We start from the raw sequence: 24,894 nt of genomic DNA on the forward strand, positions 1-24,894 counted from the left end.
ATCTATCTAGCTCTTCTTCGATATCTTCCCCTCTAAATTTCTCCCTGTCCTTTTAAAAATAAAAGGCCACAGGGATTCATCATAAAAAAAAAAAAACTTGAAACAATCCAAATAACCATCAACTGAGGGAGTGGAAAAACAAACTGGTATGACTGCACAATGAAATACTCTCCAGCAATCAGAATAAGAAGACACACCACTAACTGCAACAGGGTAGATGAGTCTCAGAAGCATCAGGCTAAGTGATTCTGGGCAGACACAGAGAGATTTACCTTACAGGAAGCCATCTATAGGACATTCTATAAAAGGCAAGGACAGGAAAACAAGCAATAAGTTCACTGTTGTCAGTGTAAAACTGGGAATTGGAATTGAATTAGTAACCTAGCAGTTACTAGAAAACACAATTTTAATTTTTGGTGCACCAGACCCAGAATCAGCTAATGCCAAAAAGTTTCTGGGCCCTGATGTGCTATAAGATTTCCCTTTTGGGAAAAATTGATTGTATGTCTCAAATTTTCTAAAGTACAGATTAAATCTTTTTAATACATAGGCTGAGTCTTTGGTATGTCAACTCTCTCAAAAGCCTATACCAGGGAGAACAGAAGCAACTGGTGGCACAGCTATATACAAGATGTTGGGTATTATACAGCAAATCCTAACAAGGGGACTTTTCAAAGTTAACCCAATTACCAAATAATATGATGATAACAATAACTATCCATTGTCTTCTTGATCCCTAAGGCAGCAGGAACCTCACATTTCCACTATAGAGCCTCTATTTCCCCCAGTCCTGGAACCTTAGGGTGGGGCGCACTTTCCTGCATGCTGCTCTCAATTCATACCAAACAATACTGCATCCGCTGATTCCAACCTAATCAACGCCAACGAGTGCCACCTCAGCATGCTTCACTTCAGACTGTCCAGAGACTTCATGTGTGAAATGACAACCCTTCAGCTTCATTACTTGGCCACCAGGTTCCACATGCCAGCATGATGCTGACCAGACTTCCCTGGAGAGACAACCCCACCAATGTGTCCTGGAGCTCTGACTCCCAGAGACCCACCCTACTAGTGAAAGAGAGAGGCAGACGGGGAGTATGGATCGACCAGTCAACCACCATGTTCAGCAGGGAAGCAATTACAGAAGCCAGACCTTCCACATTGTGCATCCCACAATGACCTTGGGTCCACACTCCTAGAGGGATAAAGAATGGGAAAGCTATCAGGGGAGAGGATGGGATACGGAGTTCTGGTGGTGGGAATTGTGTGGAGTTATACCCCTTCTATTCTATGATTTTTGTTAATGTCTCCTTTTTATATAAATAAATAAACAAATAAATAAAATATTTCCGTTTTATAGCTAAAGAAAAGTTGACAAAAAATGATTCACAATTATGCATAAAAGGACTAAGATATGGGAAGAGGTCATAAAGGTCAAAGACTGTCAGGACTTTACAAACACCAGAAGCTGGCTTTACATTTGCCAGGGCTTTATAAACACTAGGAGTAAGAGGGGGTTTGGTTTAGAATTTATGAGTGGCCTGGAGAAGCCTCGTACAGTTGCCATTAATTTTAATCTACCCTACTTCACCAGAGCCTGGGACAGGAGAATTTGTTGCAGTGGTGGATACAGTCTTTTATTTCGATTGTGATGGTAGTAACCAAAATTCCTCAAACTTGATGCTTAATAGTTGATTTCTTTTTTCTTCTTTTATTTAAGAAAGGATAAATTAACAAAACCATAGGGTAGGAGGGGCACAACTCCACACAATTCCCACCACCCAATCTCCATATCCCACCCCCTCCCCTGATAGCTTTCCCACTTTCTATCCCTCTGGAAGCATGGACCCAGGGTCATTGTGGATTGTAGAAGGTGGAAGGTCTGGCTTCTGTAATTGCTTCCCCGCTGAACATGGGCATTGACTGGTTGGTCCATACTCCCAGTCTGCCTCTCTCTTTCCCTAGTAGGGTGGGTCTCTGGGGAAGCGGAGCTCCAGGACACACTGGTGGGGTCTTCAGACCAGGGAAGCCTGGCCGGCATCCTGATGACATCTAGAACCTGGTGACTGAAAAGAGAGTTAACATACAAAGCCAAACAAATTGTTGAGCAATCATGGACCCAAAGCTTGGAATAGTGGAGAGGAAGTATTAGGGGGATACTCACTGCAAACTCTAGTGTACTTCTGCTTTCAGGTATATATTTTGCAGTAGTTTATGGATACGTGTGAACATATGCTGTCTCTCACAGAAACTGGTGTATATCTAGGTTTTGGGACTTTGTTAGAAAGTGAACCACCTGAGATGGAATTAGAGTATACTATGAAAGGAAAGGTCTCACCTGAGTAATGAAGCTGAAGGGTTGTCATTCCACACGTGAAGTCTGAGGTGAAGCATGTTGAGGTGGCAATCGTTGCATTGATTAGGTTGTGATCGGCAGATGCAATAATTATTTGATATGGATTGGGAGAGGCATACGGGAAAGTGGGCCCTATCCAAGGGTTCCAGGACTGGGGGAAGTAGAGGCTCTATAGTGGAGATGTGAGGTTCCTGCTGTCTTAGGGTTCAAAAAGACAACTGATAGTTAATGTTATCATCACATTATTTGGTAATTGGGTTAACTTTGAAAAGTCCTTTTGTTAGGGTTTGCTGTACAGTACCCAGTATCTTGTATATAGCTGTGCTATTGGTTGCTTCTGATCTACTTGGTCTAGGCTTTTGAGAGAGTTCGCATATCAAATACACAGCCTATATATTAAAAAGATTCAGTCTGTGTTTTAAAAACCTTTGAGACATACAATTAATTTTCCTCCTCTCATATTAATTAACTAGTGATTTATATGACTACATTTTACTAGGAGTGTACATAAACACCATTACCACCACCAAAAGACTGTGACCCATCCCTCCCACCCACTCCCACCCCCCCACTGGCCCAGGAAGCTGCATGTCTACCCCTCACCACAGGGTTTTTACTTTGGTGCCCTACTTACAATTTGGTCAGGTCCTGCTTTTAGTTTCCCTTTCAGATCTTCTCACTCAACTTCTGTTGATGAGTGGGATCATCCCATGCTCATCTTTCTCTTTCTGACTTAGCTCACTTAACATAATTCCTTCTACCTCTGTCCAAGATGGGTCAGAGAAGGTGGGTTCATTGCTCTTGATAGCTGCATAGTATTCCATAGTGTATATATACCACAGCTTTCTCAGCCACTCATCTGTTGTTGGGCACCTGGGTTGCTTCCAGGTTTTAGATATTATGAATTGTGCTGCTATGAACATAGGAGTACACACCTCTTTTTGGCTGGGTGTTATGGAGTCCTTGGGGTATAAACCCAGGAGAGGAATTACTGGATCATATGGAAAGTCCATGTCTAGCCTTCTGAGAGTTTTCCAGACTGCTCTCCACAGAGGCTGTACCAATTTACATTCCCACCAGCAATGCAAAAGGGTTCCTCTATCCCCACAACCTCTCCAGCATTTGTTGCTGCTGTCCTTTTTGATGTATGCCATTCTCACAGGAGTGAGGTGGTATCTTAGTGTTGTCTTAATTTGCATTTCTCTGATAATCAGTGACCTAGAGCAGTTTTTCATATGTTTGTTAGCCTTTTGGATCTCCTCTGTAGTGAATGTTTTGTTCATATCCTCTTCCCTTTTTTGAATGGGGTCATTTGCTTTTTTGGTGCTAAGTTTGCTGAGCTCTTTATATACTTTGGTGATTAGTTTCTTGTCGGATGTATGGCATGTGAATATGTTCTACCATTCTGTGAGGGGTCTCTTTGTTTAATAGTTTCTTTGAATGTGCAGAAGCTTTTCAATTTGATGTAGTCCCATTGGTTTGTTTCTGCTTTAGTCTTCCTTGCAATTGGGTTTGATTCATCAAAGATGTCCTTGAGGTGTATGTGGGAAAGTGTTTTACCATTGTTTTCCTCTAAGTATTTGATTGTTTCTGGTCTGACATCTAGGTCTTTGATCCATTTCGAGTTGATTTTTTTTTCTGGTGAGATAAAGTGGTTCAATTTCATTCTTCTGCATGTTACAACCCAGTTTTCCCAGCACCATTTATTGGAGAGAGCCTCCTTTTTCCATTTAATCCTTTGGGCCCCCTTATCAAAGATTAGATGTCCATAAGTGTGGGGATTTATTTCTGGGATTTCAATTCTGTTCCACTGGTCTGTGTGCCTATTTTTGTTCCAGTACCATGCTGTTTTGATGATGATGGCTTTATAATATAGTTTCAGGTCTGGGAGTAAGATGTCTCCATTTCTGTTTCTTTTCCTCAAGATGGTTTTGGCAATTCTAGGTGTTTTCAGGTTGCAGATAAATGATTGTAGTGTTTGTTCTATTCTCTTAAAGAAGCTTGGTGGAACTTTGATGGGTATTGCATTAAATTTGTATATGGCTCTGGGGAGAATATTCATTTTGATGATATTTATTCTTCCAATCCATGAGCATGGGATATCTTTCCATTTCTTGGTATCAGTTTCTATTTCCTTGAGTAGCGACTCATAGTTTTCAGTATACAAGTCTTTCACTTCTTTAGTCAACTTTATTCCTAGGTACTTGATTGATTTTGCTGAAACAGTAAATGGGAGTGATTTCTGGATGTCTTCTTCTTCAGATTTAGTGTTTGCATAAAGAAATGCCACTGATTTTTGTACATTGATTTTGTAGCCTGATACCTTGCTATATTGCCTAATAACTTCCAGTAGTTTTCTGCTGGATTCTTTAGGTTTTTCTATGTATACTATCATATCATCTGCAAATAGTGAGAGCTTGACTTCTTCCCTTCCAATCTGTATTCCTTTGATTCCTTTCTCTTGCCTGATTGCTATGGCAAGAACTTCCAATACTATGCTGAAGAGTAACGCTGACAGTGGACAGCCCTGTCTAGTCCCTGATCTGAGGGGAAATGCTTTCAGCTTCTGTCCATTGAGTATGATGTTGTCTTTAGGTTTGCTATATATAGACTCCACTATCTTGAGGAATTTCCCATTTATTCCCATTTTTTGTAGAGTTTTGAGCATGAATGGGTGTTGGATTTTGTCAAAGGCTTTCTCTGAATCTATTGAGATAATCATGTGGTTTTTGGCTTTGCTTTTATTGATGTGGTGAATGACACTGATTGACTTGTGGATGTTGAACCAGCCTTGCATTCCTGGGATGAATCCCACTTGGTCGTGATGAACAATCTTTTTGATATGTTACTGTATCCGGTTGGCCAAGATCTTGTTTAATATTTTGGCATCTATATTCATCAGAGATATTGGTCTGTAGTTTTCCTTTTTTGTTCTGTCCCTATCAGCTTTTGGTATCAGGGTGATGTTGACTTCATAGAAGGTGGAAGGGAGTATTCCTGTTTCTTCAATCTTATGGAAAAGCTTAAGAAGTATGGGTACTAACTGTTTCCTGAAAGTTTTGTATAATTCGTTTGTGAAGCCATCTGGTCCAGGACTTTTGTTGTTGGGGAGATTCTTAATAACGGATTCAATTTCTTTGTCTGTGATTGGTGCATTTAGATTTTGTAGTTCTTCTTGGTTCAGTTTTGGAAGGGCATATGCTTCTAGGAATTGTTCATTTCTTCCAGATTCTCTAGCTTGGTTGTATATAGTTCTTTATAGAAGTTTCGCAGGATTCTCTGGATTTCTGTGGTGTCAGTTATGATATCTCCTCCATCGTTTACAATTCTATTAATTTGAGTCTTCTCTCTTTTTTGTTTGGTGAGTCTGGCTAGGGATTTGTCAATTTTGTTTAGTCTTTCAAAGAACCAATGTTTGGCTTCATTGGTCTTTTGTATGGTTCTTTTATTTTCGATGTTGTTTATTTCTGCTCTAATTTTAGTGATTTCTGTCCTTCTGGTTGCTTTAGGGTTCCTTTGTTCCTCTTCCTCTAAGTCCTTGAGGTGTGCAGTAAGGTTGTTCATTTGAGCTTTATCTTGGTGTTTAATATGTGATTGTATGGCTATGCGTTTCCCTCTCAGTACTGCTTTAGCTGTGTCCCAAATATTTTGATAGGTTGTGTCTTCATTTTCATTTGTTTCCAGGAACAGTTGAGTTTCCTGCTTGAGTGAGTCTCTGACCCAGTGGTTCTTAAGGAGCATGTTGTATAGTTTCCAAATTCTGTGTCTTTTAATAATTTTCTGTTTGTTGTTAAATGTTAGTTTTACTCCACTGTGGTCTGAGAAGATACTTGGGATGATTTCGATGCTCTTGAATTTACTGATGCTGTCTTTGTGGCCTAACATATGGTCTATCCTTGACTATGTGTTATGTGGATTTGAAAAGAAGGTGTATTCCAGTTTTTTGGGGTGAAGGACTCTGCAAATGTCCAAGAGGTCTAGTCTATCAATCTCTTCATTCAATTCTCTTGTATCTTTGTTGGTTCTCTGCTTTGTTGATCTAAGTGTGAGAGTGGGTTAATGAAGTTTCCCACTATTATTGTATTACTATTGATGTATTTTTGAAATTCTTTCAGTAAGTGCTTGATGTATTTAGATGGTCCCTCTTGGGTGCGTAGATGTTAATAATTGTTAAGTCTTCTTGGCTGATTGATCCTCTAATCATTACGTAATGTCCTTGCTATCTTTTATTACTTTATTTAATTTAAAATCTATTGTGTCTGAGATGAGAATGGCTGTTCCTGCACTTTTTTTGGTCCATTAGCTTGTAGGATAGTTTTTCATCCTTTCACTTTAAGTCTGTGTTTATCTTGTGACAGATGGGATTCTTGCAAGCAGCATATGGTTGGGTTATGTTTTCTGATCCATCCCCTCACTTTGTGCCTTTTGATGGGTGAGTTTAAGCCATTGATATTTACTGATATTATGGATTTAATGTATTGTAGTGCCATTGTTCAAAAAAATTTTTTTTGTTTGCTCTGATATATTGCAAGTATTGTAGTAATGTTCTTGTTTATAAGAGGTCTTTTAGAACCTCTTTCAGGGCCGGTTTGGTGATGGTTGCCTCCTTTAACTGTTGTTTGTCTAAGAAGGTTTTGATGACTCCATCTAGTTTGAATGAAAGTCTAGCAGGATATATTATCCTTGGTTGTAACCCTTTTTCATTCAGGGTTCGATAGATATCTTGCCATTCTCTTCTGGCTTTTAGAGTTTGAGTGGAGAAGTCTGCAGGTAATCTTATGGGTTTTCCTCTGTATGTGACTTTTTGTTTCTCTCTTGCAGCCTTTAGGATCCTTTCTTTATCCTCACTCCTTCTCATTGTGACTATGATGTGTCTTGGTGTCTTCAGGTCTGGGATGATTCTGTTTGGAACTCTATGGGCCTCTTGAATCTTGATGTCATTTCTGATATTCAGGTCTGGGAAGTTTTCTTCTATTATTTCCTCTAGAATGTTTGCTTCCCCTTCCTCTCTTTCTTCCTCTGGCAGGCCAATTATACGAATGTTACTTCTTTTGAGATCATCCCATATGTCTCTGTTGTTGTTTTCAGTGTCTCTCAATCTCTTTTTGAGCTCTTTCACCTCTTTCTTAGTTTCTAACTCATCCTCTGTCTGACGAATTCTGTTTTCTGCTTCTGTTAGTCTGCTTTCCCTTGCCTCAGCTTCTTTCTTCATTACAGCTATTTCAGCTTTCAGTTCTCTAATTGCCTCAAGATAATCAGTATTTTCCTTGGGGGTCTCAACTGTTGTTTCCCTAATACTTCCATTCCTTTCTTCCAATGGTATTTTCATTTCTGTGATTAATAAATTTATTATTGCTTGCATACTTTTCTTATCTATGTTTACTTCTGGCTGATTTGTAGTTTTTTCTGGGCTCTTGTCTTCATTCATTGGAGTAGCAGTTTTATTTGTTTTTGATCTACCCATTTTTTTTGATTTATGTGTTTCTTTTTTTATACTCTGTTGTTACTCAGTTGTTGTGTTTTGAGTACAAGCAACACTGTACTAAATACCTTTATGACAATTGCACTCACCAACCTCAGGAATTACAATAGCAACTGAAGCAAGTATTGAAGCAGTTTAATCACTACCAGTTAGCCAAACAATGTCTCCAGTCTGTGAAAAAATAATAACCAAATCCCAGTGAAGAAGAAAGAGTAAAGAAAGAAGGGATAGCAAGAATAGACAATTATGCAAATCTACTATCCACTGTATATTCTAGGGGTAACAAGAGGGGAAAGGGAAGTAGAGCAGAGATACACACATAGAGAGTCCACTCTGAGTCAGATTTTTTTCCCCAAAATAATTAACAAATTCAGAAAGGCAGAGAAGGAAGAAGTGTATGACAAGATAAAAAAAAAAGAAAGAAAGAAACAAGAGAGAGAAAAGATAAGAAAAAGAGCTGTAATTAAAGAGCAGTGAAAGGAAAGGGTTTTTTTTATTACTTTATTTTTAATTTAATTTAATTTTTTTAATTAGCTAGGAGGATGAGGAAGGGGAGAGTCTGTAGAGGAGGTAGGAGTGATGAAACAAGTTCCTCCCACAATAGATAAGATGCCCACTACCCTAGCAATGAAAGATACCCTAAGAGTTAATTCTGATCAACCTAAAGGGGGAGAAGATAAATGCCTTTATATAATATTAATAATAAAAGAGCAGGGTAAAAAAAAAAAACCCTGTCCAAGATTACCTCAAACGCGTGAGCAGAGGCAGCTGATTGTTAAGAAAGAAAAACAAAACAACAACAACAAAAAAACCTCAGGACTAGACAAGAATAGCTGAAATAGAGAGTTAATGCAGATCTACTATCCACTGTATATTCTAGGGGTAGCTAAAGGAGGAAGGGAAGTTGAGCAGAGATACTCGCAGTGCGAGTCCACTCTGAGTCAGAATTCTTCCCAAAAATAATTCCCAAACGTGTATCAGTGAATTCAGTGAAAGCACACTGTTTGGTGGTGTGGGGGATGGGGCCTGTGGCTTTGGAAGCTGTAGGATTAAGGAAGAAAGGATGACAAGAATGAGAAAAAGAAAAAAAAAGAGAGAAAAAAGAAAAAGATAAGAAAAATAACAGCAATAAAAGAGCGGTGAAAGGAGTTATGTATTTTTTTATTATTATTTAATTAGCTATGTGGGGGGTGGGGGGGTTGGCTACTTAGAAAGAAAAAAGGCCAGAGGTTTCAGAAGACTTAGAATGAATGATACTCCCTGGTGGGACAGGAATCTTGGTAAAGAAAGAAGCTCAGCAGGGCAGCCTGCTAGGAGCTGGTCCCCAGGAACTGGTTATGGGTGGGGGGAAGGGGGAGGAGGTGCACTTTGGGAATAATAATTTAAAAGAAAAAATTTTTTTCCCTTTTTTTCTACTCTATTTTTTAACCCAAATTAAGTTATAGTCACCTCCTTGGTGTCACCACTAGGACCCCTTATTGACTGGCCTACTAAAGGCAGAAAATCCTACCGTTTCCAGAAGATGTGGTCAGAGCTCAAGCCACTAGCAGCTTCTCAGTCCGCCATCTTCCGGGAACCCCCCTTAATAGTTGATTTCTATTGGCCTTAATTAAAATGAAAAGAAAGCAGCCCAGGAGGTGGCCCAGGAGGAGGGAAATGATAGACTGTCACGAATGAGGTCCTGAGTTCAATCCCCAGCATTACATAAGCCAGAGTGATGCTCTGGCTCTCTCTTCCCCACCTATAAATAAATACATTTTTGTTGTTATTGTCACTTGGGTTTTAATGCTCTAGGCTGACTTTTTTTGATAAAAAGGCTGAGAGACGGAGAGAAAGACATCAGAGCATCAAAGCTTCCTTCAGTGTGGCAGGGGCTGGGCCGAACCTGGGATGTGGGCGTGGCAAAGCAACAAAGTATCCAAGTGACAATTTGCTAACCCAATAAGTAAATGCATCTTTTAATTTAATTAAAAGAAGAAAGAATGAAACAAAGGAGTAAGAAAGGGAGAGCATGGAAGGAAAAAGTGAGAGAAAGAAGAGGTGGGCAGTGGCTTACCCTGTAGAGCACATATGTTACCTTGCTCAAGGACCCAAGTTCAAGCCCCCAGCCCACACCTGCAAGAGGGAAGCTTCATGAGTGGTAAAGCAGTGCTGCAGGTTTTTGTCTTTCTCCTTCTCTTTCTCCTCCTTCCCTTTCAATTTCTCTCTGTCTCTATCAAAAACAAAAACGAAAACTGGGAACAGTCATTGTGTAGACACTGAGCCCCAGATATAACCCTAGTGCAGAGAGAGAGTTGGGGGGGGAGTTTTTTCAGTCATTCATTTTTCCTTGAAATGACTTCTCTCAACACTGCTTTTCAGGCACTAATCAGACTAATAGACTCCATCCCTGGCTCATGGCAAATTTCAACTAAAATAGAAGGACATTTTTTGCTTCTAAAAAACGAAGTTATTAACCGCTTGCCTCAGAGGGCTATAGCAAGGACTCAGTGGAATGACATCTGACAGTAACTGGCAAAAACAGGTGCATGATATGTCTCATTCACAGGAAGATATGTTAAGAAATGAGTTGGCAGGAGCCAATGTGTTCTCTGCCCAGAACCTCATCCAGCTCATGATGACCTTGGGGACAGAATGTCCTCTTTCTCTGCTACCCACAGAGGCAGGTGATGACTCACATCCCAGAAAACAATTTATTCCTGAGGGATCCACCTGCTAGAATCCTGCCCCTTAGCATTCAACTAATATGCACATTTGTTCCACAGCCTATTTGGAACATTCAGTGGCAAAAATAATATGGCAAGTGTCTCTAGTCCTAACGCTGTGCTTTATCAACTGCCTGCAAAGAAAGTCTCTCCTGGGGAGTCGGGCGGTGGCACAGCGGGTTAAGCGCACATGGCGCAAAGCGCAAGGACTGGCATAAGGATCCCAGTTTGAGTCCCTGGCTCCCCACCTGCAGGGGAGTCGCTTCACAGGCGGTGAAGCAGGTCTGCAGGTGTCTTTCTGTCCCCCTCTCTGTCTTCCCCTCCTCTCTCCATTTCTCTCTGTCTTATCCAACGACAACGACATCAATAACCACGACAATGATAAACAACAAGGGCAACGAAAGGGAAAAATAAATAAGTAAAAAAAAAAGAAAACAGACTGGGAGTATGGATCGACCAGTCAATGCCCATGTTCAGCAGGGAACCAATTACAGAAGCCAGACCTTCCACCCTCTGCAACCCACAACGACCCTGGATCCATACTCCCAGAGAGATAGAGAATGGTAAGGCTATCAGAGGAAGGGGTGGGATGTGGAGATCAGGTTATGGGAATTGTGCGGAATTGTACCCCTCTTATTCTATGGTTTTGTTAATGTCTCCTTTCTTAAATAAATTTAAAAAAAAGAAAAAAAAGTGATAGACTCAATGATTGTAGAGGTCCAAGGGTAAGAGCCACCCTGAACTTGGCTGGCCTTCATGGGATCTGCAAGTCAGCCTCAGTGCTAGCTGAGTGCTGAGAGAGGCAGTTAATTTAATGCTTTTCATTTGTGTTCTGGTGTAGTTCATTTGACAAGTTTCTCTTTCAGAATCATTCAGCCATTAAAGCTGCATAATCTTGGGGGACTTTGAAGACTCATAATTGATCAATGTTTTTTTTTTCCCTCCCATGCATTATCTCTCATGTTTATTCATGGAAAGTGAATCAGTTTTCTCACTTGCATAAAGGTTTGGTACATCTGGGCACCATGTTTCTAAATGGGAGGAAATCATCCTAAACAGGGAAGGGGGAGGGTGTCAGGCTAGATGACAAAGAGCTCTATCAGGTTGAGTCCCTTGCTCTACTAGCAAGACCAAGCCAGATACTTATCCAAAGGACACTCTAAGACAAATTCAAAGAGACATATGAACCCCTATGCTCATAGCTGCACTATTCACAATAGCTAAAGAGTGGAAGCAGCCTAAATGTCCATAGAGAGACTGGCTAAAGAAGTTATGGGATGGGAGTCAGGCGTTAGTGCAGCCAGTTAAGTGCATGTGGTGCAAAGCTCAAGGACCAGCTTAAGGATCCCAGTTCAAGCCCTGGCTCCCCCCACCTGCAGGGGAGTCGCTTCACAAACGGTGAAGCAGGTCTGCAGGTGTCTGTTTTTCTCTCCCCCTCTCTGTCTTCCCCTCCTCTCTCCATTTCTCTCTGCCCTATGTAACAATGACGACATCAATAACAACAGTAATAACTACAACAACAATAAAAACAACAAGGGCAACAAAAGGGAAAGTAAATAAATATAAAAAATAATAATAAAGTTATGGGATGGGGTTTGGGTGGTTGGGCATTGGGTTAAGCGCACGTGGTGTGAAGCTCAAGTACCAGCGTAAGAATCCTGCTTAGAGCCCTGGCTCCCCACCTTCAGGGGAGTCCCTTCACTGGCAGTAAAGTAGGACTGCAGGTGTCTTTATATCCCTCTCTCTATCTTCCCTTCCTCTCTCCATTTCTCTCTGTCCTATCCAACGACAGCAACAGCTGTGACAACAATAATAAGTACAACAACAATAAAAAACAAGGGCAACTAAAGGGAAAATAAATAATAAAAAAGAAGTTGTGGGATATATACTCCATGGGATATTATTCTGCAATAAAAAAGATGTTATTTTGTCCTTTGGGACAAAAATGGATGGAACTGGAGGTGATTGTGCTTAGTGAAATAAGTAAAGAAATAGAAGACAACTACTGAATGGTTTCACTTATATGTGGAATCTAGAGAAATGAAGCACATGAACTTGCAAAAAATCCAAACCAGACTAAGAACAGAAATAGCCAAACTGTCTCTTAGATATTGTGAGAACTATGGTGATTATCTTGAAGGGGGGGACAGAACTTTGATTGGTGGGTGAGATATGAAACAGTACCTTATAATTTTACACTCTCGACCAGATATCAAGCCTGAGAAGTCAAACACACAACTCTTCAAATCTGATGAGATCTTTCCTAACACATGGAACTGCCTATATCCATATCATTTAATTAAGTAACAGATATCAGATACAGACTTGGGTTTAGGGTACTGGTGTACAAGTATCAGTAAGCAAGGGGAAGTTATATAATTCAAAATTAAAGTGATCATTAATAGCTGAAATGCCTAAAGAATGCATCATAAATTTTCTAAGCGATTAGACTTAGATCACATTAGCTGGCCATCCTAGCAGAAAGGTCCAAAGAAGACACAACCCAAAAACCTAATTCTGGTTGAGTTCAACAAATGACACTCAATGCTTAACCAATTGGGAGAAAGTCTAAGGTCATCAGATAAAGAGAGGACTAAAAAAGTTGGGTAAGAGCAAGAGACTGGCCCACTTAATAAAGGCTCTTTTGTCAAATATCACACCACCTCATCATTGGGGGCCCTAGTTAGGGAATCCTTGGACTCCCACACAAATAAATTGGGGCTAGACCTCTAATGGATTCCTCTCTCCACCACCACTGGTTACTTACATCAGGAACATCATCATAAGCTTTCTTGCAGGCCCTCCTAGGACCTTGCCCTCACCATAAAGCAGTGATGGTAGAGATAGCCCCAGTCTCCAAAGAGAGATTGGGGTATCCTGCCCTGCCACTTGAAGAAGACTGGTCCTGAAATGAGTGCAGCCTGCAATGTTCCCAGACGTGATTAAGAGCTGTGAGCTCAGACCAATAGGGACTCAGAGGTTACACAGGCTCTGGTACTAAATATATATATGCCCTGGGTCAGGTGGATGGCAGTAAAGAGTTAATTGTATCAAAAAAAATTTTTTTTTTCAAGAATGGGAGCTATTTACTGCCCTGATCCAACTTTTTAGCCCTTTTCTCTACTCTGACACCATTTCCTCAGATAATATTTTTATCCAACTTCAGGCCAGCTATCAAACTTAAGCAAAACTATCATATTTGTGTGCTCCCCAGGAACATGTCTAAGATGGACTTTTTAGCTTTTCTGCCCTAAGATCCCTAATCTCATCTGCTCTGTTCCTACTTTTTGGTTCCTATTCATTAACCATTTGTCTCAATTTATGTCCTGCCACCTTCCAGACACCATGTTGCAGATGCTACCATGATGCCAACCTGACTTCTCTGGGCAGATGACCTCACCAATGTGTCCTGGAACCTCTCTAGAGCTCTGGCCCACTGGGAAAGGATAGAAATAGGCTGGGGGTTCTGAGTATATGTTCCTTCAATCTAAGTACTTAAAACTTCAAATTGGTAATCAGATTGAATTTTAACATTGGGCTAAAATTGTTAATACATTTCTAATAATGAATTGTTCTTTGAAATATTAAATCTCCTAAAAGCTTAGACCAGGGAGAACAGAAGCAACTGGTGGTATTACTTTATAAGATACAGGTATAGGAGGAGCCATGTGATGACACACCTGGTTGAATGCACATATTACAGTGCTCAAGGACCGAGGTTCAAGTCCCCAGTCCCCACCTGCAGGGAGAAAGCTTCACAAGTGAAGTAGGGTTGCAAGTGTCTCTCTGTCTCTCTCCTTCTCTTTCCCTCCTTCCCTCTCAATTTCTGTCTCTATCCAATAAACAAATACAATTTTTTAAAAAGATACTTTAAAAAAGATACAGTTATATATAAATACCATAAAAGGACATAAATTATGGTGAGGTCTTGTATGATACAGAAAATCCTAACGATGGGATTTTCAAAGTTAACCCTAAGACAGCAGGAAGCTTCCCCTTTCTCTATAAAGTCCATATTTCTCCCAGTCCTGGAACCTCTAGGGTGGGGCTCACTTTCCTGCATGCTTTTCTCAATTCATACCAACTGATACTGCATCTGCTGATCCCAACCTAATCAATGCCACCACCTTGGCATGCTGCACTTTGGACTGTCCAGAAACATCAGGCATGGAATGTCAACCCCTCAGCTCAATTCCTCTGGTGAGACCCTTCGTAGCTCATAGGACTTAATTCCATTTTGGGTGGTGCACTTCTTAACAACAACTCAAAACCTAGATATAGACCAGGGCCCATGATATAGGCATATGTACATGTATCCATATGTTGGTATGCTTCTAATTCTGCTTCTAAAAACCCCTTTTGTTTCATTTGGTTTAATCCCCCCTGCTTAACACTGCATTCTATTTACATAACCACTGTATGGCATTGGTTTAATCCCCACTGGTTCATGATGTCTTTTTGCTCCGCCCCCTCTCCTTGTCACACCCTGATTTTCACCAGTCACTTTTCTCTCCACCCTCTCTACTTCACATCCTGTTCCCACCCTACTTGGCAAGTAATGACAGCATTGTGAGTTTTAAGTTAGTTAGTTTTAGTTTAGTTTAGCTCGGTTTCGATTGCGCCACGTCCTGCATGAACAAAGAGATACTGCGTACAGCTTAACCATGAGTCCCGGGTCATCTGTCTCCTCTCGCGAATTCAGCCCGACATCCATAAGTTAGGGAACAACATATACCTTGAAGCAAAAGTGCACAGTAATTTGCAGTGAGTCAATAAATGAAGCAAGAAAGTAGAAACACCTAAAAAGACACCTTAAAGTACATAATGAAACAGTTTCTACTTAGAGCTGGATACCCTCCCCACCCACCTCCCATTATATGTCCCTCAATCACTCCAAAGCTAACCTTGTCAGACAAAGTAAGGACTACAAAAGCTGAATAAGGGCAAGACACTGGCATGCTTTAATTATGACTCTTTGGTCACTACCAGGCCACCCCATTACCTAGAGCCCTAGTCAGGGAATACTAGGATTCCCACACAGACATGGTGGGCCTAGTCCTCTAATGTATTGCTCTCACCACTATCACTGGTCATCTCCATTAGGAACAACATAATGGAGCCCTTTTGGGCCCCTACAGGACCTTGCCCTCATTGTGGATCAACAATGGTAGGGACTGTTCCATTCTCTGAAGGCAGGTTGGGCAACATACTCTACCACTCAAGGAAGATGGGTCCTAAAATTAGTGCAGCCTGGAATATTCCTAGCCGTAACCACAGAATGCGAGCTCAGACGTACAGGGATGCAGAGGTTACATAGGCTCTTTTGCTGAATATGGGCCCCAGACCAAATCTATGGGGTTTATAGTTAACAATATTTTATACTTTTCCCATATTTGAATGCTACTCTCTTCCCTGATCCAGCTTTCTAGCCCCTTTTCCAACTATGACACCACCTCCCTGGACAATAACCTGAGTCTACCTGCATATTATAAGTCAGGCAAAGGAAAAAATAGTAAAGTCATGGGCCCCTTGGAATATACCTAAAATAGACCTACTAGCTTTTTCCAAAATGGAGACCCCATATCTTCATCTGCAATATTCTTGCCTTTAGGTTCATGATTAGTCAACAATTTGTTCTGCTTTATATCTTAACTCTTTTTCAGCCACCAGGTTCCAGATGCTAGCATGATGCCAACCAGACTTCCCTGGGCAGATGACCCTACCATGTGTCCTAGAGCCTCACTTCCCCAGAACCCTGCCCCACTAGGGAAAGAGAGAGACATACTGGGAGTATGGATCAACCTGTCAACACCCATATTCAGTGAGGAAGCAATTACAGAAGCCAGACTTTCCACTTTCTGCACCCCACAATGATCCTGGGCCCGTACTCCTAGAGGGGTAAAGAGTAGGGAAGCTATCAAGAGAGGAAATTGGATATGGAATTCTGGGGGGTGAGAATTGTGTAGAATTATACCCCTCTTATGCTATAGTCTTGTCAATGTTTCCATTTTATAAATAATTTTTTTTTAAAAAAGAAAGAAACAGGCTGGGGGTATGGATCAAACTGCCAACAACCACATCCAGTGGAGAGGCAATTACAGAAGCCAGAACTCCTACCTTTTACACCCCAAAGACAACCTTGATCCATACCCTCAGCAGGGGAGAAGTGATAGGAGGAAGAAAATAAGAGAGCTTTGAACCCCAGCTTCATCAGCACTCAGAGAGAGAGGAGGAAAAGGAGAGGGACATATGGAGGCAGTAATGTTGTCATAAGTGGATTGGAGGGGAAGAAAGAATTTAACCAGGAAGAAAAATTGGACAATTATGTATAAATGTAGACATATAGTTGTAGAGATGATGGCTGGCCCATGTGGTGGCTAGCAGTGGGGTGACTGAAGATTGAGAACCCTAATGGTAGGAATGGAGTGGATTTATAGCCCTGTTGACAGGTAATTTTGTAAACCAATATTAAATCACTAATAAAATTTTTTTAAAAATCAAGGCAAAGAAAGTAAAAAAATTACACTCCTGTTCACCACTATTAATTAAAAAATATAGCTTGGAAAATAACATATATCTTTTTTTTTTTTTTTTGCCTTCAGGGTTATTGCTGGGGCTCAGCGCCTACACTACAAATCCACTGTTCCTGGCAGTCATTTTTTTCTATTTTTATTTTATTTTATTGGCTAGGACAAAGAGAAATTGAGAGGGGAGGAACAGATAGAGAGAAAGATAAACACCTGCAGACCTTCTTCACTGCTTGTGAAGCATCTCCCCTGCAAGAGGGGAGTCAAAGGTTCAAACTGGGATTCTTGAGTGGGTCCTTGTGCTTAGTACTGTGTGCTTAACCTGGTGAGCCACCGTCCAGCCTCCATATATCATTTTATAAATGAATATTATCTCAACAAAAAAGAAAAAAAAATCTAAAAAAAGAACAAGCCTGAGACTGGTGGCCCCAAGGACAACGTTGGGTACCCAGACACAATTGTGTCCTTATTGACTGGAAGGTTCACTTGTGAAGAAAAAAATGTTTGTCTTCGAAACACTTCTTCTTTTTTAAAAAATATTTTTTATTATCTTTATTTATTTGATAGAGACAGCCAGAAACCAAGAGGGAAGGGGGAGGTAGAGAGAAAGAAAGACAGACACCTGCAACCCTGCTTCACCACTCTTGAAGCTTTCCCCTTGCAGGTGGGGGCCGGGGGCTTGAACTTGTGTCCTTGAGCATTGTGATGTGTGTCACTTCTTCCTCTTTTTATTATTATTAATTTTTTATAAGAGAGGAAGAAACCAGAGCACCACTCAGGTTTGGCTTATGGTGATGCTAATGTTTGAAATCTGGGACCCTTGGGCTGGATGAAATCTAGAGATTGGATACACATGAACTAGAAAAAAAAATCTTTTCATTTAATTTTTTTTTCCAGTGCAGGGACATGTGTGATTCCATTACTTCTGGGCTGACTTTTTCACTTCCTCTTTAAGAGAAAATGGAGGTTAGGGAAGAGAAGCGACATCACAGCACCTCCACCAATTGTGGTGACATCACTGGTGCTCCCATGTAGTTCCTGGGCTTGAACTTGGGCCCCAGAGAACAATAAGAAACATACTCTACTGGGTAAGCTATCTTAGAATATCTAGTCACTTTAAGAAAAAGCCTTCTAGGGTCAGGCAGTGGCACACCTAGTTGAGCGCACATGATACAATATGCAAGTTCCTGGGTTCAAGCTCCTGGGCAGAGGGAAAGCTTTGCGAGTGGTAAAGTTGTGTTGCAGGAGTCTTTTTCTCTCTCTCCATTTTTTTTTTTAACCATTCCCCATCCTCTCAATTCTGGCTGTCTCTATCCAATAAATAACGATTAATAAAATGTTCTCTACTGTGCTGGTTTGTCATGTGTGCTAAGTAGGTTAGAGCTGGCCCTCACTACAACGAAGGAAGCTTGGTTCTCCTTCACTGCTTGTCTGTTTCCATAAGAAAAAGAAAAAAATAATAAAAACTGAACAGAAAAGCTCCTTAGGTGATTCCTTTGGCGGGGGTGTGGGCGGGGGAGAGAGGAACTTCTGAGGTTTCATACCTGAGCAATTCCACCCTCCCAGTAAACTCTTCCCCTTTCACTAAGAGATAAACAAAAGAAAAGAGAACATGGCTCTTTCCAGAGTTCAAGACATGGAAGCCAGGACATGGTGGGTCGGTCCTCTAGGGCCAAATTCCGGATCTCCTTAGGGCGTCCGGTCAGGCCGTGATCAACTGTGCTGACAACACAGGAGCCAAACATTTATATATCATCTCAGTGAAGAGTATCAAGGGCCGACTGAACAAGCTTCCTGCTGCTGGTGTGGGTGACACTGTGATGGCGGCAGTCAAAAAAGGCAAACCAGTGGCGGTTAATTTGATAACGAAAGTCATACCGGAGAAAAGACGGTGTATTTCTATATTTTGAAGACGATGCGGGGGTCATCGTAAATAATAAAGGGGAAAGGAAAGGTGCTTCCATCACAGGATCAGTTGCAAAGGAGTGTGCAGACTTACGGCCCAGGATTGCAGCCAATGCTGGCCGTATTGTTTCATTCTTCGGTGTATTTGCATAAAATAAAAACTTATTTGTCCCCCCCAAAAAAGGGGGGGAGAGAATGGAGATACCACAGCATTTTTTCCCACGGTTTATGTATCTTCCACGTGCATGGTGCTCCCATGTGGTGTTGATGTGAAATGGAGGCTCAAACCTGAGTCCTTCCTCATGACAAAATGTGTGCTCTACCAAAAGAGCTATCGCCCCCCACCTCCTGACTCGAACACCCTAAAGTCCCAGACTCAATAAACCTCCAATTAAGGTGTTTCTGCTAGGATCTTTGCAAGTGCCCCTGCCCACGTGGGAGCAATCCATAGCCTCCTTTTGGGGCCCTTCCAAAGAGAGGGCCCCTCACTCTGTCTCCATATATGCCCACACTCCTGTCTGCTGTGTTCCCACGCCCCCGCCCCCAGACAGCCCGTCTCTACGTGTCTCTCTGCTTACCCATCTTTTTGCAGGGATGTGGGGCTCCTCATGATTCCTGTTGTTGTGGCTGTGTTGGTCTCTGGGGTGCTGTGGGGTTCTCCTGGCATGAGGCTCCAGGTGATTAGCAATTATACCTCCAGGGAGCAAAGCTAGGCGCCCATCCAGGCGCAATCTTGGTCGCCCCTCCCCTGCCTGACTGGTGATTGACAGTTCTTGCTCTGCGCAGCTACCTGGACTTCCCTGCTTCTACCTCCATAAGCTGCTCTGTTCTGTGCTCAGGACCATGGGCGCCCGCTATGAATGTCCACCAGGGAACCGTTCTCCTCTCCCTTTCTCCCTTCCATGGAGGAATAGGTAAAGACTCCAAATGCTAGGGCAAGACAGGAATAGCATAATGGTTATGCAAAAAAGACTTTCCTGCCGGAGGCTCTGAGGTCCTATGGTCAGTCTCCAGCACCACCACCCGAAGACAGAGCTGAGCAGTGCTCAAGGAAAAAAAAGTATCACAGAGCTAAGGCTGTCTCTCCATTTAGTCACTGCAATGTGCATGCTACAGGACCAGTGAATTGCTCGTCCTGTTTGGTTTACCAAGTTACCTAGCTGCCACTGGAAATCAGAGATTGATCCAGAAACCACAGGAGAAATCCCGCACGTTTGATGTGCTGAAGTCAGGTGGTGTAGTGCTGTGTCAGATGCAGGTGACTCTAGGCAGCCATGAGACAGGTCTGTGCTGAGAGACAACTCCAGTGTCTCTAGCAGGACAGGAAGGTACAGCTCAATAGGTTAATGGGACATTAATCTCTCAAGTCCATTGCAACTGGAAGAGTATAATTTTAAAAAGTACAGCTTTAAATGAAAAGCTGGTCAATTTAGCCTTCTATCAACTATAAATCTTTTAAGAATATTTCAGTTCTGTTGAATGTAAAACATTAATTCCCCAATAAAGAAATAAATTTAAAAAAAAGAATATTTCAGTTCTTTCAGGACAGTGCTTCTTTAATTTAATATGCACACAAATTAACTGAGATTCTAACTAAAATGCAGAGTTTGTTTAAGTAGGTCTGGATAAACCTCAGATTCACGTTTATTTTTTTTAAGTTTTAACTTTTTAATTTATTACTTATTTATTTACTTCCTTTTGTGGCCCTTGTTGCTTTATTGTGGTGATTGTTGTTGTTGTTATTGATGTCGTTGATGTTGGATAGGACAGAGGGAAATGGAGAGAAGAGGGGAAGACAGAGAAGGGGAGAGTAAAACAGACACTTGCAGACTTGTTGCTTTATTGTTGTGGTGATTGTTGTTGTTATTGATGTTGTTGTTGTTGGATAGGACAGAAAGAAATGGAGAGAGGAGGGGAAGACAGAGAAGGGGAAAGACACTTGCAGACTTGTTGCTTTATTGTTGTGGTGATTGTTGTTGTTATTGATGTCATTGTTATTGGATAGGACAGAAAGAAATGGGAGAGAGGAGGGGAAGACAAAGAAGGGGAGAGAAAAATAGACACTTGCAGACCACTTTGCGCCACTGTGAGCTTAACCCGCTTTGCTACTACCTGACTCCCTAGATTTGCATTTCTAATCAGTTCACAGGTGCCTCAGACTTAAGCCCATGCTTAAGCGCATGGTGTTTTGCTATTTAGGAGTCAACAGTAGACGGTGGTGTAGCTAAGACCAGAGGTGCCTCTGGCATGATTCACTTTTACATTAGATTGCACATGGCTTTCTAATTAAATAGCTAAGTGTATTCTAATTCTTTAGAAGTTGCAATGCCAAAAATGATATGATGGCTCTGTGTTAGCCAAGATTCTTGTTTAAATGGAACTCTGAAATATTAACATGCTGCATCACAAGAAACTACTATCATCCATCCCCCCACCCCCGTGGCTATGATGACACAGTAAATATCATCAACAATATTTGTTTTTAAAATATTTTATTTGTTTATTAATGAGAAAGATCGGAGGAGAGAGAGAGAGAGAAAGAACCAGACATCACTCTGGTACATGTGCTGCCAGGGATCAAACTCAGGACCTCCTGCTTGAGAGTCCAATGCCCCATCCACTGCGTCACCTCCCAAACCACAACAATATCTATTTTTGTGCCTGACATAAAGTGTGGATGTATGTAGATCTTAAACATGGAAAAACATTTACACTGTCTTTTTTCTTTTCTTTTGTCACTCAAGCACAGACTCAGTTGTTAACTCACAAGTAGGTGGTGGGGATACCAAATAAAGAGCAGTCTGGCAGCTGAATGTGGCATTACTGGGGAATTTTATTAGGCAACTGTCAAGGTGACTAGAATTGCACAAGAGGCTTAGTCAAAGCTGCTAACTTGTTCTGAGAATCAGCTTTGATTTCTGGATCACAAGGCTGGCACAGCTCTGCAGACAGGCCAGGCAAAACATCAAGTTCACTATGAGACCACTGCCGGTGCTTCATCCAAGCCTATGTGTACACTGGGTGGACAGAGAACAAAGATCGATGTTATCTCAGAGCTGCTGTATGACAGCAGGGACTCTCACAGAAGGTACAGTAGGTGGGTCTAGCAGCCATCCACAACCCTGTGACCATGTGGGACTGTCTTTTACCCATCAAGTATCACCCTGAAATGATCTGATATACTTATTTTAAATTGCCACCAGGGTTATCACTGGAACTTGGTGCCTACTGAACTCCACAGCTTCTGTTGACATTTTTTTTTTTTTAAAGAAGGAGTCAGAAAGAGAGAAGAGGGAGAGTGGGAGAAGGGAAGATACCCGTGGCACTGTTCCATCACTTCTGAAGCTTTCCACCTGCTGGTGGGAATCAGTAACCCAAAATCAGTTTCTCACACTTTGTAATGTACTTGCATTACTAGGTGAGCCAACACCCATCCCCTGATACAGTTCTTTTTTTTGTTATTTATTTATTTATTTTTAAAAAGGAGACATTAACAAAACTGTAGGATAAAAGGGGCACAACTCCACACAATTTCCACCACCAGATCTCTGTATCCCATCCCCTCCCCTGATAGCTTTCCCATTCTCTATCCCTCTGGGAGAATGGACCTAAGGTCATTGTGGGTTGCAGAAGGTGGAAGGTCTGGCTTCTGTAATTGCTTCCCTGCTGAACATGGCCATTGACTGGTCGGTCTATACTCCTAGTCTGCCCCTGATACAGTTCTTATGAGATAACAGCTGTGCTCCCAGGGACAGATTGGTGTATGTGTTTCTGTGTGTGTAGGTAGAAAAAAAAATCATAGGGTTGACTGAGACTTTGAAATTTCATCTTACTCAGTACATTGCATCAGACAGGCTCTAATGCCATAATTTCCAGACATACTGAGTTCATTCCATTCCAAAATCTCTATAGACAAGTCTGTTTCACAACACTTCTCATAATGATTTTAGTTTGGCACCTCTGACAGGAAGATTTTTTTTATCTCTAATACACGTCCACCTTTAAAAAGTTACTGAGGGGTCTGGCACTGACACACATGGTAAAGCAAACATATTACCATGTGCAAGGATCAAGGTTCAAGTCCCAGGTCTCCATCTGCAGAGGGAAGCTGTACAGGTAGTGGAACTGTGCTGAAGGTATCTATCCTCTATTTTTGTTTATTTGTTTATTTATTTTATTTATTCCCTTTTGTTGCACTTGTTTTATTGTTGTTGTTATTATTGTTGTTATTGATGTCTTTGTTGGCTAGGACAGAGAGAAATGGAGAGAGGAAGGGAAGACAGAGAGGGAGAGGGAAAGATAGATAAGACACCTGTAGACCTGCTTCACCGCTTATGAAGCAACCCCCCTCCCCCCACGCGCGCAGGTGGGGAGCCAGGGGCTCAAACCAGGATCCTTATGCGGGTCCTTGTACTTTGTGCCACCTGGGCTTAACCCACTGTGCTACCGCCTGACTCCCTATTTATTTATTTTTATTTTTTCTCTCCTCTATTAATGAAAGAAAGGAGAAAGATCAAGAAAAGAAATTGTAAGGAAAAGAAAAAAGGAAAGGGCTGCTAGGAGTGGTGGATTCATTGTGCAGGCAGAGTACCAGCAAAAACCCTGGTGGCAAAGAAATACAAAAATCAAAGTAAACAAAAAGACTGGCAAAACAATTCACTTGGATTGAGTTTTACTTTGCCATGCATGAGACCCAGGTTCAAGCCCAGCCTCTACCACATTTGGTACTTTTGTCTCTTTCACATTCTCACTGCTTATCTCTGTAAAAATAATTTAAAAAAAAAGGAGAGTTGCTGAAACCATGACATGGCTCAATATCTAGGATAGAGCACATACATTGTATGTATAAGGCCTAAGGTTCAGTCTCTGGTAATGCATATGAGATAAGTGGTGATGCTCTGGTTTCTCCTTCTGATAAAATGGTGAATCTTTAAAGTTACTGAGTTCTTAAAAATCTAGAAAAGTGCCTGACCCAATGGCAGCTGTCAGCACTGTAAAATATGATTACCACCTCCTTTGCAGCCTCCTTGTTTAATTCTTCCACAAATTTTAGTTCATCTTTCATTCAGAATTAGTTTTCCCTTTGAGCTCCCATTCTCTTACAATTTTGTTACTGCATCTGTCACATTTTGCTTTTTGTTTCATTTGTGTTTATGCATACATGTTCTCCTTGATAGGTTAGCATGCTTCTCTGGACAAAAACTGGAGAAGTTGGGATCTATGTGAAGGTCTTTCTCAGCTCAGGTTTGTCAAGTAATTTGAGGAAACTTAAGATCTGTATTTTACTATCTAATATTAAATACTTATTTTCTTTTCTTTCCTTCTTTTCTTTCTTTCCTCCTTGTCTTTCCTCCCATTCCCTTCCTTCCTTCCTTCCTTCCTTCCTTCCTTCCTTCCTTCCTTCCTTCCTTCCTTCCTTCCTTCCCTTTCCTTCTTCCTTTCTTTCTTCCCTCCAGGGTTATCACTGGAGCTCAGTGCCTACACTAGGAGTCCATTGCTCCTGTAGCCATTCTTCTTTTTCAATTTTTTTGGACAGGACAGAGAAAAACAGGAAGAGAAATATAGTTACCTGCATACCTACTTCACTGCTTGTGAGGCGATCCCCCCAGCCTCCGCAGGTGGGGGAGCTGGGGGCTTGAACTGGGATCCTTCACGATTTCCTTTCATTTTGCACTATGTAAGCTTAACCCAGCATGCCATAGCCCAATTCCCCATTCAATTTTCTTTTCTTTCTTTTCCTTTTCTTTCTTTCTTTCTTTCTTTCTTTCTTTCTTTTCTTTTTCTTTCTTTCTTTCTTTCTTTCTTTCTTTCTTTCTAAGTATAGGTATTAGCTGTTTCATGAAAGTTTTGTAGAATTCGTTTGTGAAGCCATCTAGTCCAGGACTTTTGTTGTTGGTCTTCTTTTTCCCTCCCTTCCTT

At 41.3% G+C, this 24,894-nt stretch overlaps 1 long non-coding RNA gene and 1 pseudogene across 1 annotated transcript in view; both read left to right on the top strand.

Annotated features, from left to right (window-relative positions):
- The window catches only part of LOC132539457 (uncharacterized), a 54,891-nt gene that overhangs the window by 8,558 nt on the left and 21,439 nt on the right, over positions 1-24,894 (top strand). The window lies entirely within an intron of this gene.
- LOC103111880 (large ribosomal subunit protein uL14-like) lies at positions 18,721-19,128 on the top strand (annotated as a pseudogene).

The sequence above is a fragment of the Erinaceus europaeus genome, chromosome 7, assembly GCF_950295315.1.
Source record: "Erinaceus europaeus chromosome 7, mEriEur2.1, whole genome shotgun sequence".
NCBI lineage: Eukaryota > Metazoa > Chordata > Mammalia > Eulipotyphla > Erinaceidae > Erinaceus > Erinaceus europaeus.